This window comes from Mytilus edulis, chromosome 1, assembly GCF_963676685.1.
Source record: "Mytilus edulis chromosome 1, xbMytEdul2.2, whole genome shotgun sequence".
Classification (NCBI taxonomy): domain Eukaryota; kingdom Metazoa; phylum Mollusca; class Bivalvia; order Mytilida; family Mytilidae; genus Mytilus; species Mytilus edulis.
In genome coordinates this window covers 80,830,911-80,844,737 of record NC_092344.1, presented here as the reverse complement: position 1 = coordinate 80,844,737, position 13,827 = coordinate 80,830,911, and positions in this window count along the sequence as shown.

Below are 13,827 nucleotides of genomic sequence, written 5' to 3'. Positions count from 1 at the left end.
TTAGAAATTTTTAAGTTTCGCCTAAGAAAGCCAAGAGATTTATTTGCATTTGATACGATGTTGTTGTAGTGAATGTTCCATTTTAAGTTAGACTGTAGGGTTACGCCAAGATATTTTGCAGATGTTACTAGTTCTAAAGTATGGTTATGAAGCACCTGATGTTACTGGTGCTGTATTTGATGTTATTCCATCTATTACCACTGTTTGTGTGGATTCCATCTATTACCACTGTTTGCGTACGGTCTGATAAGAAAGCCTGAATCCATTTTAGAGTGTTACCTCGAATGCCATAGTATTTTAGTTTATAGAGTAGACGTTTGTGGGGAACCTTATCAAAGGCCTTGGCAAAATCCATAATAATGAGGTCTGTTTGTATATTTTTGCTGTTGTTGTTATGAAGTTCTTGTATAAATTGAATAAGTTGTGATTCGCATGATCTGGATTTTCGGAAACCATGTTGGAGGTCGTAAAGAATGTTATTTGCCTCTAAATAGTTCATGATGTTACTTGTCACTATATGTTCCATCAACTTACTGCAAATACAAGTGAGTGAAATCGGTCTATAATTTTCAGCCTTGTATCGTTCACCCTTTTTAAATGCTGGTGCAACAATTGCATGTTTCCAGTCTTTTGGTGTTTTTCCCGATTCCAGAGATTTGGTAAATATGGTGGTAAGCATGGGTGCTATTTGTGCTTTTAGTTCTTTTAATACACGTCCACTGATGTTATCCGGACCACTTGCTTTGTGTGGATTTAGTTTATGTAGCAATTTTTCTAACGAATGAAACAAATGTTTGAATTTGAATCGGCTACTTCTCCGCTAAGCACACAAAGAACCCCACGAAGACATTATGAAATATATATAAGGGTCTGGATGAGTTTTACATAAAAGAGAATACTGAATCATCGGACAACTCTGATAATTGGACCAAAAAGTGGCAAAAACATTAAGCCGAATAGAGGATAAATGGGGAAAAAACGTACAAGTCAAAGAACGGAAAACAATGATCTAAATTTTTTTAAGGATAGAGAAATGAAAGGATCCCAGCTAGATGACCATATAGATATTATAATGCGTTCTAGAGTAGTCCTATAACATATGACTTCGCATTCTTATTCAATTTTTAACGTTTTTATACTGATATTTTCATTTTTTATTTTTTTTCGGGTGGCACATTGATAGTAAATATAAAATATCAGAACAGCAAATAGAAATAGTAAATAATGCCCCCGGGGTCATATGTTTATAGGACTACGTTCTAGAGTAGTATGCCGATGACAACTTTCTGGTTTAAAAGACGTGACAACCCATCATTTCTTTTTTTTACTTTGACAATATCACATATAACATTCTCTTTCTAGAAATAAGATTATATTTTCATTTTTCGGCTGCAGTATTTTTTCAAGTTCTTATCATGGATATTGAATATCTGATATCAGAGGCGGATTTAGGGGGGCAGGGGGCCCGGGTCCCCCCTTTTCTGGGGAAAAATTGGTTGCTTATATTGGGAATCACTGAAGCACGACCGGAGCACATGATTACTAAAGATTGCGAAGAGGCTCAACTTATCACCTTGTTTAATGCTTATCTTCGTACGAAACTATCAATCACCCGTCAATATGTGCTTTTTTGGGCTAGTGCAAACATCGTTCTAGTAACATTAAGGAAAGTCCAGCCCCTTACTACCATCAGTAACTCAATTCAGTGAACTGAAAGTTTCTTCATGCAATTTGAACCAGCAATTATCTCACCATAATACATCTTTCCGTTACAGATTCACAGAAATTCCACTCCGGTCTTCTTGAGGTTTGAACATCATGAACTCAGGCCCAGCCTTTGAATAGCTTTGCTACATGTATTTATGCTATAGATGCGATTTAAAATGGAAAATCCCTAATCATATTGCAAAATCAAAATCTCAAACACATCAAACGAATGATCACCTTACCCGTATTTGGCACAACTTTTGGGAATTTTGGGTCCTCAATGCTCTTCAACTTGGTACTTGTTTGGCTTTCTAACTTTTTCGATCTGAGCGTCACGGATGATTCTCATGAAGATGAAACGCGCGTCTGACGTATTAAATTATAAGCCTGGTACCTTTGATAACTATTGTCATAGATTCTGGTACTTATAGATGGCCGCTTATGTCAAATTTAAGGTATAAGTTTGAACATGAGGCAGAGGAAGCCGTGATTTTTTTTTTTTTTCTAGTTCTTGGATATGTATTAATGGAACCCAATCAGAAAAGTTTGGATTTTTATATGTAATGGAAAGAACGTTATCAATATTTCTGAATATGAATTATAAATGATCTGTCTTCTTTGATCTTCTTGTTTTTGACAAGTGTCTGCAGAAACTCTGATTCATACGAAAATAAGAAGAGGACGGCAAAGAAAGGGACACAGTTCGTTTCCATCGGAATGCTAACAATTTGTTGAATTAGTTTACCTCCAAATTCAACAATATGTTGCCAATAAGAAACTCCAGCATACTGATCACTTGTTCCTCTGTGTAGCATATTTTACCTATTTGTTCTCTATTAACAAAATATGCCATATGGTATCCCAAGGACATAGATTTATACCGTATGCTACAATTTTTATGTGGAAAAGCATTGTTAATTATTTCTTGTAGATTTTTCAATTTCACATGGGAATGCTGGTATACAGGGTAGAAATATCAAAAGTTTTGATAGAACTAATATATATATATAATGTCGGAGAAAGATCGAGATATAAATTATCCAGACGTTGTTATAATCCATATATTACAGTATTTATGAAGACTCTCTTTTACTGCAGACAGAATCTTTGTCAAACTAATAGTTTATTCTTTCGTCAATCATAAAGATGAGCCGGCAATGTACAGATGTTTGTATGAATTTTAGATATCCAAACAAGGTATAAGTCCTCGATTTTCTGTTCAGCGTAATGAAACCTTCTGTAAATTAAAAAGGAATCAAACTCGACTTGATTAAAAAAAAAGTTGGTTTCGTTTGGAGTTTGGATTAAGTGTACAGGATATGATTCTTTGCTTTGAAAATGACAGTAAAAGTCCCATAACAAAAATCTGAACGGGAGCTTTCTTCTATCAATCCCATCAACAGCATACAGTTTTAAATCAATTGATCAAAGCAAACTTAAGTTAATGTGTGATATGAGACAAATAGACTTAAACTGATGGTTCAAGTCCTGTTATTTGTCCTGTCGATGACTGACATAAAACAAAACTGACAGTATTAAACCTGACTATTCGATAATATCATCAGATACCAGGCTTATACTTTGTTACGTCTGACACGTGCTTCTTCTTCACACGTCTCATTACTTGCAAAACCTGACAAAGCTTTGACTTTGTACAGATTTTTGAAAAGTTAATACAATCAACAAACAAGATTGTTTCCTCATGCCTGAGATTGGTGACTATTGAGCAAACTGGCGATGCAAAATTTGTAATTACATTCAATTCATTGAAATGTACTGGGGAAGTTTAAAGTTTTGTAAAACTCCTGGTTAATATTAGAATGTGCTTTTTCTCAACAATTGCTAGTCAACCTGCAAATCCTTTGTGAAAAGATGTCAAACTTATGTGGTCTGATTGATTGATTATTGACTGTTTGTTCTACGAACTCAAAGCTGACATAATTTAATCCGTAATCAAATGGTTGTTCCTGCAGATAAAGCCCCAAGTAACATAGTTTTTGTGTGTTAGCACATTATATACACTGCTTGAATAACGAATTAGGTATTGACAAGTCACTTGGAAACTCAACGTTTACCCCTACGATACTTACTAAGGTGGAAATCCTGAGTAATCTGAAGTCTGTTTTATGTTCCTTTGGAACTTCAGCAAAAGAGGAAGAACTGGAACTTCTTTTGCTGTATTAGATAACTACATAACTGTCCTTACAAACAACGATATATTGCTGGCCTTCCAAGTGCTCCACGAAACCTCTTTCTAAATTAGTAAAATCAATTTTCTGAGCAATCAAAGCCGGTGTCATATGGTATTTTGAACCCCATGGTAAAATGACCCCGGGGTCAAAATACCGCTATGGTAAATTGAACCCCCCCATGGTAAATTGAACCCCCCCTGTATGGAAAATTGAACCCCCATGGTAAATTGAACCCCCCTGTTTTTTTAATTCTAGATGATTAATAAAACATTTAAAATTATATAAAAGCTAATCAAATATTAAAAATCATTAATACAAGAAGGGGAGGTAAATTTTCAATGATTGGTTAAAAGAAAAATATTTGCTTGGTATAAGTGCTCTGAAGTCTTAACCAACAAAATTTCAATCAAAAAACTTCTGAAAGCATTATAACTAGACCATGTAGCTTGGACACTTTAATTTTTTGAAATTTGTAATATTTATATAGAATGGTAGACTTAAGTTTTGATTCTCCATGGTAAAAAAAGGGGGAGGGGGTCAAATTACCATGGCTCAGTTAATCTAAAAAGTAAAATTTTCAAAACATCTTTTCAAGCTACTAAAATAAATACAAACTTCTTATTGGAGTATAATAAATATGGAAAGGAGCTAGATATTTTAGCATTAAAGGTCTTTAGATGTATAGTAGTGGGCTCAATATACCATGGTAGGGGGGTCAAAATAACATGCCATGGCAAAGTAAAATTTTCAAAATATCTTTTCCAGCATATTTAATACATACAAACTACGTATTGGAGTATAATAACTATGTAAAGAAGCTAGAATAGATTGAGTTTTTGAAATTCAAGGTCTATAGTAGGGGGTTCAATATACCGCAGGGGGGTCAAAATACCATGGCTAAGTAAAATTTTCAAAATATCTTTTCCAGTATGTTTAATACATACAAACTATTTATTTGGGTATTATAACTATGTTAAGGAGTTAGAATAGCTAGAATTTTTGAAATTCAAGGTCTATAGTAGGGGGTTCAATATACCGCAGGGGGGTCAAAATACCATGGCTATTAAAGTAAAATTTTCAAAATATCTTTTCCAGTATGTTAAATACATACAAACTACTTATTGGAGTATTATAACTATGTAAAGGAGTTAGAATAGATTGAATTTTTGAAATTCAAGGTCTTGAGTAGGGGGTTCAATATACCGCAGGGGGGTCAAAATACCATGGCTTAGTAAAATTTTCAAAATATCTTTTCCAGTATGTTTAATTCATACAAACTACTTATTGGAGTATTACAACTATGTTAAGGAGTTAGAATAGCTAGAATTTTTGAAATTCAAGGTCGTCAGTAGGGGGTTCAATATACCGCAGGGGGTCAAAATACCATGGCGAAGTAAAATTTTCAAAATATCTTTTCCAGTATGTTTAATACATACAAACTACTTATTGGGTTATTATAACTATGTTAAGGAGTTAGAATAGCTAGAATTTTTGAAATTCAAGGTCTTGAGTAGGGGGTTCAATATACCGCAGGGGGGTCAAAATACCATGGCTAAGAAAAATTTTCAAAATATCTTTTCCAGTATGTTTAATACATACAAACTACTTATTTGGGTATTATAACTATGTTAAGGAGTTAAAATAGCTAGAATTCTTGAAATTCAAGGTCTATAGTAGGGGGTTCAATATACCGCAGGGGGGTCAAAATACCATGGCAAAGTAAAATTTTCAAAATATCTTTTCCAGCATATCAAATACATACAAACTACTTATTGGAGTATTATAACTATGTTAAGGAGCTAGAATAGATTGAATTTTTGAAATTCAAGGTCTATAGTAGTGGGTTCAATATACCGCAGGGGGGTCAAAATACCATGGCGAAGTAAAATTTTCAAAATATCTTTTCCAGCATATCAAATACATACAAACTACTTATTGGAGTATTATAACTATGTTAAGGAGTTAGAATAGATTGAATTTTTGAAATTCAAGGTCTTGAGTAGGGGGTTCAATATACTGCAGGGGGGTCAAAATACCATGGCTAAGAAAAATTTCAAAATATCTTTTCCAGTATGTTTAATACATACAAACTACTTATTTGGGTATTATAACTATGTTAAGGAGTTAAAATAGCTAGAATTCTTGAAATTCAAGGTCTATAGTAGGGGGTTCAATATACCGCAGGGGGGTCAAAATACCATGGCTAAGTAAAATTTTCAAAATATCTTTTCCAGCATATCAAATACATACAAACTACTTATTGGAGTATTATAACTATGTTAAGGAGCTAGAATAGATTGAATTTTTGAAATTCAAGGTCTTGAGTAGGGGGTTCAATATACCGCAGGGGGGTTAAAATACCATGGCTAAGTAAAATTTTCAAAATATCTTTTCCAGCATATTTAATACATACAAAATACTTATTTGGGTACTATAACTATGTTAAGGAGCTAGAATAGATTGAATTTTTGAAATTCAAGGTCTATAGTAGGGGGTTCAATATGCCGCAGGGGGTCAAAATACCATGGCAAAGTAAAATTTTTAAAATATCTTTTCCAGCATATCTAATACATATAAACTACTTATTGGAGTATTATAACTATGTTAAGGAGCTAGAATAGATTGAATTTTTTAAATTCAAGGTCTATAGTAGGGGGTTCAATATACCGCAGGGGGGTCAAAATACCATGGCAAAGTAAAATTTTCAAAATATATTTTCCAGCATATTTGATACATACAAACTACTTATTAGGTTATTATAACTATGTTAAGGAGTTAGAATAGATTGAATTTTTGAAATTCAAGGTCTATAGTAGGGGGTTCAATATACCGCAGAGGGGTCGAAATACCATGGCAAAGTAAAATTTTCAAAATATCTTTTCCAGCATATCTAATACATACAAACTACTAATTGGAGTATTATAACTATGTTAAAGAGTTAGAATAGCTAGAATTTTTGAAATTCAAGGTCTATAGTAGGGGGTTCAATATACCGCAGGGGGGTCAAAATACCATGGCTAAGTAAAATTTTCAAACTATATTTTCCAGCATATTTAATACATACTGTAACGTTTTAGCGTTTACGCTGTTCCCCCCTTTTCTTAACTCTACCGTTCTTTAACAGGTCATGTTCAGTTTTAGTCACCAAGTTTTCTTTTTAATAATATTCTTAAATATATAATCACATGCATAGTAACTGTTTAAAAACAGATAGCCTTCTAGTAATTATGGACGTCAAATGTAACGTAAAAGTCAAAGCATGCTCTTACCTGTTTTGTATCTTTCTGATTATTTCCGTGATTTGAAACGTCATTGTTAAGATGATTTTACATGTAACATTATCTCTATATCATGCACATTTATCATTACTTCGTAGGGATACCTGGTCAATCAATTTTGTACGATTGTTTACATTGAAAGGTCAACTTTGTCATTCCAGTACAATTGCCGTAAATCAAGTATCGATTGTCGTTAAACGTGTCAAAGACGTAACGTTTCGAGTCTTTTAGAGTCGAAACGTCATTTTCTAGTCGAAATTTAGGTATAAAAGAGCGTGCGTTTTGCATTGTTTCAGTTGTGGTTCAACTGGGCATAAGGCAACAGCTAGCCAAAAGCCTACTTCTAACTGCTATAATAAAGCAACTTTAGGAGTCTTTCTGACCTTTTCCATTATAAAAACAACGTGATAAATTTCAAGGTTAGCTTATTTAAAAGGCTTTTTCGAGTCATTAAAGTCAATATTCTGACTCCATTTCTGTTGACGTAATATACTTAACGACTCGTTACCAGAGTCTTTAATTTAATTATAAAATAAAAGACACTATTCAGTTTTAAAGAACTATTAACGGTCTACGTGACCTTCCGGCATATTCACACAATACTTCCATACATATTTTTGGTATAAAAGTTTATGCTTTCTAATCCGATTTCTATACGAAAAGGTATTCAGAGAAACGTGTAATTTAGGTATCCAATACAAATAGCTATACAGATCTATTGAAAAGGTCTCTATTGTTTCTCTATACGCGTTCGATTACTAGTATTACATAGTTTAGGAACACATCATACTTAATTGTAATTCCGCCGATTTTCTAAGTTAGGATATAATAGTTCAAAGCTAGTCATTTTTTTATTATATTGTTAAGTATTGATTTTATTTGTATTGTTTGACCAGGAACATCCCTACGATTTGCTTGCTTAATCTTGGTGACTATTAAAATATTAAGTAATCAGTTACATTTGTTGAAGTTAATAACATAATATCTTGTAACATCATAAAATATTTGTCTCATAAATTAAATAATTAACTTCAATTGGTATTACTAATTTTAGCCAAAAAATGTCAACATCGGAACTGAGTCCGTTGAGCACTGCCCGAATGTAAAAACAGTGTTCAGGGATCCAGTCCTGTAACTCAGTTACACTCCTCCCCGCTATTACAAAAGAGTAGCATATACACACGAGGTTCTTCTTCCGAGTCTATTACATTTCGAAAGTTGCAGATTTCACACGAGGCGGACACGTTACAAATTGGTGGCAGCGGTGGGATCTTCCACTTTTAATTGGTGGAGAAAAACAAGTCCAGAACTGTGAAATGGCAACTGGAGGATTACCAAGACGACTCCATTTTATGGAAAAGGAGGAACCAAGCAGTAGAATAACACCAGATGCCCAGGGACCACAGCTCCCCGCATCAACTATGGACCTGACCATGGATAATATGGTAGACGTAACACCTTCAGGAGAAGTCCAGATGCGGGTGACAAAAGGAGTTTACAGACAAGACGAGTCACTAAATGGAGACCAACCCATAGAAATGGCAAGATGTAGAACTCAGAAAGAAAAAGACTCAAATGACGCAAAAATAACTGACGAGGAACAACTATTACAAGACTTAGAAAAATACAAGGAAGCTGAGCGAGACATTTTGGAAAAGCTAAGGGGTTTTAAAACTAAAGACGAAAAAAGGTTTTCCCATGGAAGGGGGGATAGCTCAAATGAGGAATACCCTGGGCTGCGATTCCCTAACACTGAAAGGGGAAGGTTGCAGCAGGATGATCCCCGGAGGTCTGAGAGACCCGTGCAACGGCCGTGCATTGATAACTTTCCATGGAAGGCATCCTTTCCTGGTAATGATTGTACTGGAGACGAGACTACACGAGAGGCAAATGTAGCTCCCTTCAGGCCAGGGGAGGATTGCAGGATATCTGTTGATAACAGAAACAGGTGTGTAGACACCAATACTCCTATAGCAAATACGTATATGAATAGGGTCGTTGACTCAGCTGACCAAGGATATGACTCAAGTAGAAACTTAAATAGAAACAATTTTGACGTTAGGTTAAACACAATAAACCCAGTAACAAAGTCGCAAGTAAATGACCAAGACAATGTTAAAGCTAAGAGACCCCCTTTGTACGATGGGATATCAAGTTGGCAAGACCATCTTGTCCAGTTTGAGATGATAGCTTTAAAAAACAATTGGTCTGAATCAACTAAAGCTTATGAGCTTGCAACAAGTTTAAAAGGTGACGCTCGGGGAATAGTAACTGACTTAGAGCCAGAAATGAGACTCGATTACAAATATCTAGTGGCAGAGCTTACGTCAAGATTTGAGCCAGCCAATCAAGCTAACATGTATAAAGCCCAAATGAATTCCTTGTTTAGGAAACAAGGACAAACACTTCCGGAACTAGCCCAAGAAATAAAACGTATTACACGCTTAGCATACCCAACAGCTCCTATTGACATAAGGGACCAGTTAGCTAAAGACTGTTTCATACGAGCAGTAAATGACACTAAAATTCAACTTACACTTTTTAATAGGGAACCTAAAACAATTGGCGATTGTGTAAGGGTTGGTGTAGAGTACGAAGCATTTGTTGTTGATCAAAAGAGACTTACTAACACAAAACCAGCAATTCGAATGCAACATGATACCCCATTTGAACAAATAGACGACGAAGATAACATTTTAGGACAGATCGCAAAAATGAGTCACCAATTAGATGACATGGCTAAATTTCAAAAGTTTAATGACTACTCTGGTGTTACCTGCTTCTATTGTGGCATTAAAGGTCATATGAAAAAAACTTGTCGTAAATACCAAAATGATAGACAAAATAATACTGTACAGTATCGCTCATCACCCAACACACAGCAAAGGTTTAATTATGGTTCACAATATACACAGGGTACCCAGACTGATAGACAGGGAAACTAGAAAATGCTGGTGAAGCGGACCAGTCACCAGCATTACATTTGGATGTTAGGTCTAATATTTACCAATTTAATGAAAATAAACAAGACAGTCTTTTTATAAAATGTTTTATTTCAAATATTAACATAAACTGTTTGGTTGATACAGGAGCAACACTCTGTATTATACATCCTAGAAAATTTGATGCTTTTCCTCCTGAAGTAAAATCATTGTTAAAGATAAACAAAAGAAAACTTTGCATGGCAAATGGTGACAGTATCCCAACATTAGGAACAATTGACTTACCTGTGAAGATTGGGGGAAGTTCAATAACACAAAAATTTACTGTAGCAGAAATTGATGCACCAGCTGTACTGGGGTATGACTTTTTACATAAAAATAAATGTAACCTTGATTTAGGCTTTGGAATATTAACCATAAATGGAATCAAAATAAATTGCATGAAGTTGAGTCAAATGCCTTCAGTTTTTAAGGTATCCATAAATGAAAAAATGACCATTCCTGCCCATACTGAAATGATTGTCAATGCAACTATTCAAGGTGACTCATCACACATCATGGACGCAATTGTCGAACCAGTAATGTCAAATCATACTAGTAATCTCCTGATTGCTAAGGCTTTAGTTGACCCAAGTCAAGGTCATGTCCCTTTGAGGATAGCAAACTTGACAGATGAAGTACAAACGGTATTTAAGTCAACTTGTACGGCTGTTTGTGAGTCAGTTGACATGACTCAAAGATATGAAGATACTTGTAAAGTATCACAGATGATAACTAAAGAAAACTCAGAAGATATTCCTTTGTATTTACAAGATATGTTTGAAAGAAGTAGTTCCAATCTTTCAGAGTCTCAGGTTGATGAGTTGAAACAAGTACTTGTACGGCATAAAGGTACATTTTCAAAAACAAAAGATGACTTGGGTAGAGCAACAGCCATTAGACACAAGATAAACACAGGAACGGCTACTCCAGTTAAATTACAACCCCGAAGATTACCTTTTCATAAAAGAGAGGAAGCCGACAAGGAGGTACAACGACTCCTTGATTGTGGCATAATAGAACCATCTAAAAGTCCTTGGTCGACAAGTCTCGTTCTTGTGAAAAAGAAAGACTCTTCTACGAGAATATGCACAGATTTCAGAATCTTAAATTCTAAGACAATCAAGGATTCATACCCACTTCCAAGAATAGACGATTCCCTAGATGCATTGAGGGGCTCTAAATGGTTTTCTGTGCTAGACTTATCGAGTGGATATTTCCAAGTCGAAATGGACCCCCAGGACAAAGAGAAAACTGCTTTCTCAACTTCTAAAGGTCTTTTCCATTTCAATGTCATGGCCATGGGTCTATGTAATGGGGTAGCCACATTCCAGAGACTAATGGAGTACGTACTAGCAGGGTTAAACTGGGAGACTTGTTTGATTTACATAGATGACATAATTATATTTGCTGATTCCTTCGAATCGCATTTAAAGAGACTTGATGAAGTTTTAGGTAGAATAGCCACTAATGGTTTAAAAGTGGCTCCCAAAAAATGCCACTTATTTCAAAAAAGGGTTTCTTTTCTGGGTCATATAGTTTCGGAAGAAGGCATTTCAACAGACACTGAAAAGATCGAAACAGTTAAATCTTGGCCATCTCCCAAAAACATTAAAGAAGTAAGAAGTTTCTTGGGAACATGTTCCTATTACAGACGGTTCATTAAAGACTTCGCCACTATAGCAAAGCCATTGCACAAACTGACAGAGAAAAACGTTCAGTATGATTGGACTGAAACTTGTGAAAATGCTTTTCAGGAACTAAAAAACGCTCTTACAACTTCACCACTTCTGGGTTATCCCGACATGAAAAAACCTTTCATTTTAGACACGGACGCTAGTGGGTATGGTCTTGGTGCTGTATTGTCCCAAACAGTTAATGGAAAAGAAAGTGTCATAGCTTATTATAGTCGATCGCTGAGTAAGCCTGAGAGACAATACTGTGTGACAAGGAGAGAACTCCTTGCAATTGTTTCTGCGATAAGAAATTTTCACCATTATTTATATGGCAGTCCATTTTTAGTTCGCACAGACCATGGTGCTTTAAATTGGTTATTAAGGTTCAAAAATCCAGAAGGTCAAATGGCCCGATGGTTAGAAGTTCTAAATACGTATAACTTTGAGGTTCAACATAGACCTGGGCGACTTCATGGGAATGCTGATGGGCTATCACGCAGACCGTGCTACCCATGTAGCCACTGCAATAAACAAGACCAAAAAGAATTTACTAATACTGAATTGGAAGGGTGCATTAGAATGGCAAAGACAAATGACGATATAGAGGACCAAAATACTGAAGATGAGACGCTATGGATTCAACAAAAGACAACTGATGAAATAATACAGGCACAAAAATCTGACGAAATCCTGGGTAAATTATATCAGATGAAAACCGAGTTGAAAGATAAACCAAAATGGGGGGACATAGCAATACAAAACCCAATAATCAAACGGTACTGGTCTCAATGGGACCGTATTGTTTTTGAGAATGGTGTTTTAAACAGGCAATGGCTTGACACAATTACTAATGTGACAGTAAACCAGTTACTGGTTCCCAGTTGTTGGACAAAAGATATCTTACAATTATTACACGATAATCCAACGTCAGGACATTTAGGCATACATAAAACGGTTGCTCGTGTCCGGAGAAGATTTTATTGGGTGGATTTCAAAACAGACATTTTAAAGTGGATACAGCAATGTACCATGTGCACTTCTAGAAAACAGCCTCCAAGAAGGGCCAAGAGTAAAATGAAGCAATATCAGGTTGGAGCACCAATGGAACGCGTGGCTCTAGATATAATAGGGCCATTTCCATTATCGAAGAAGGGCAATAAATATGCCTTGATAGTATCAGACTACTTCACCAGATGGGCTGAAGGGTATCCCATGCCTGATATGGAGACCAAAACTATTATAGATAACTTTGTAAATAACTTTGTGTGTAGATTTGGTGTTCCCAGACAAATCCACACAGACCAGGGACGACAATTTGAGTCGGCATTATTTAAGGAATTATGTACCCGACTCTGTATTGATAAAACTAGAACCACTCCTTACCGCCCTCAAAGTGACGGGCTTGTAGAGCGACTCAATCGCAGTTTGGAAGAAATACTTAGTAAATATGTCTGTTCCAATCAAAAGGACTGGGACGAACAGTTACCCTGGGCTTTCATGGCCTACCGGTCATCAGTACACGAGTCAACAAAATTTTCACCCTGTAAACTGATGCTTGGTCGAGAGATTGAACTCCCCATCGACTTAATTTATGGCCCCCATCCCCAACACGAAGAATTTATCGATGAAACCCAAGTCGTTAATGAACATATGATTCAAATAACGCAAAACATGTGGAAAGTACATGAGAAAGCAAGACGAAATATGGTGAATGCCAGTGAAAATCAGAAAAAACAATATGATATTAAGAGCTATCAACATTCATACCAGAAAGGGAATGTAGTGTGGTTGTATACCCCTACTCGGGTCAAAAACATTAGTCCTAAACTTCAAAGAAAATGGGATGGCCCATACTTTATAGTAACTGTTCTGTCTGATGTGACCTACCAAATTCAGAAGAATCCATCTTCAAGGTCACAGGTTGTTCATCACGACCGTTTAAAACCGTATTACGGTGAAGTAAATAACTGGGTTATTTAAAACAAATCAGGGA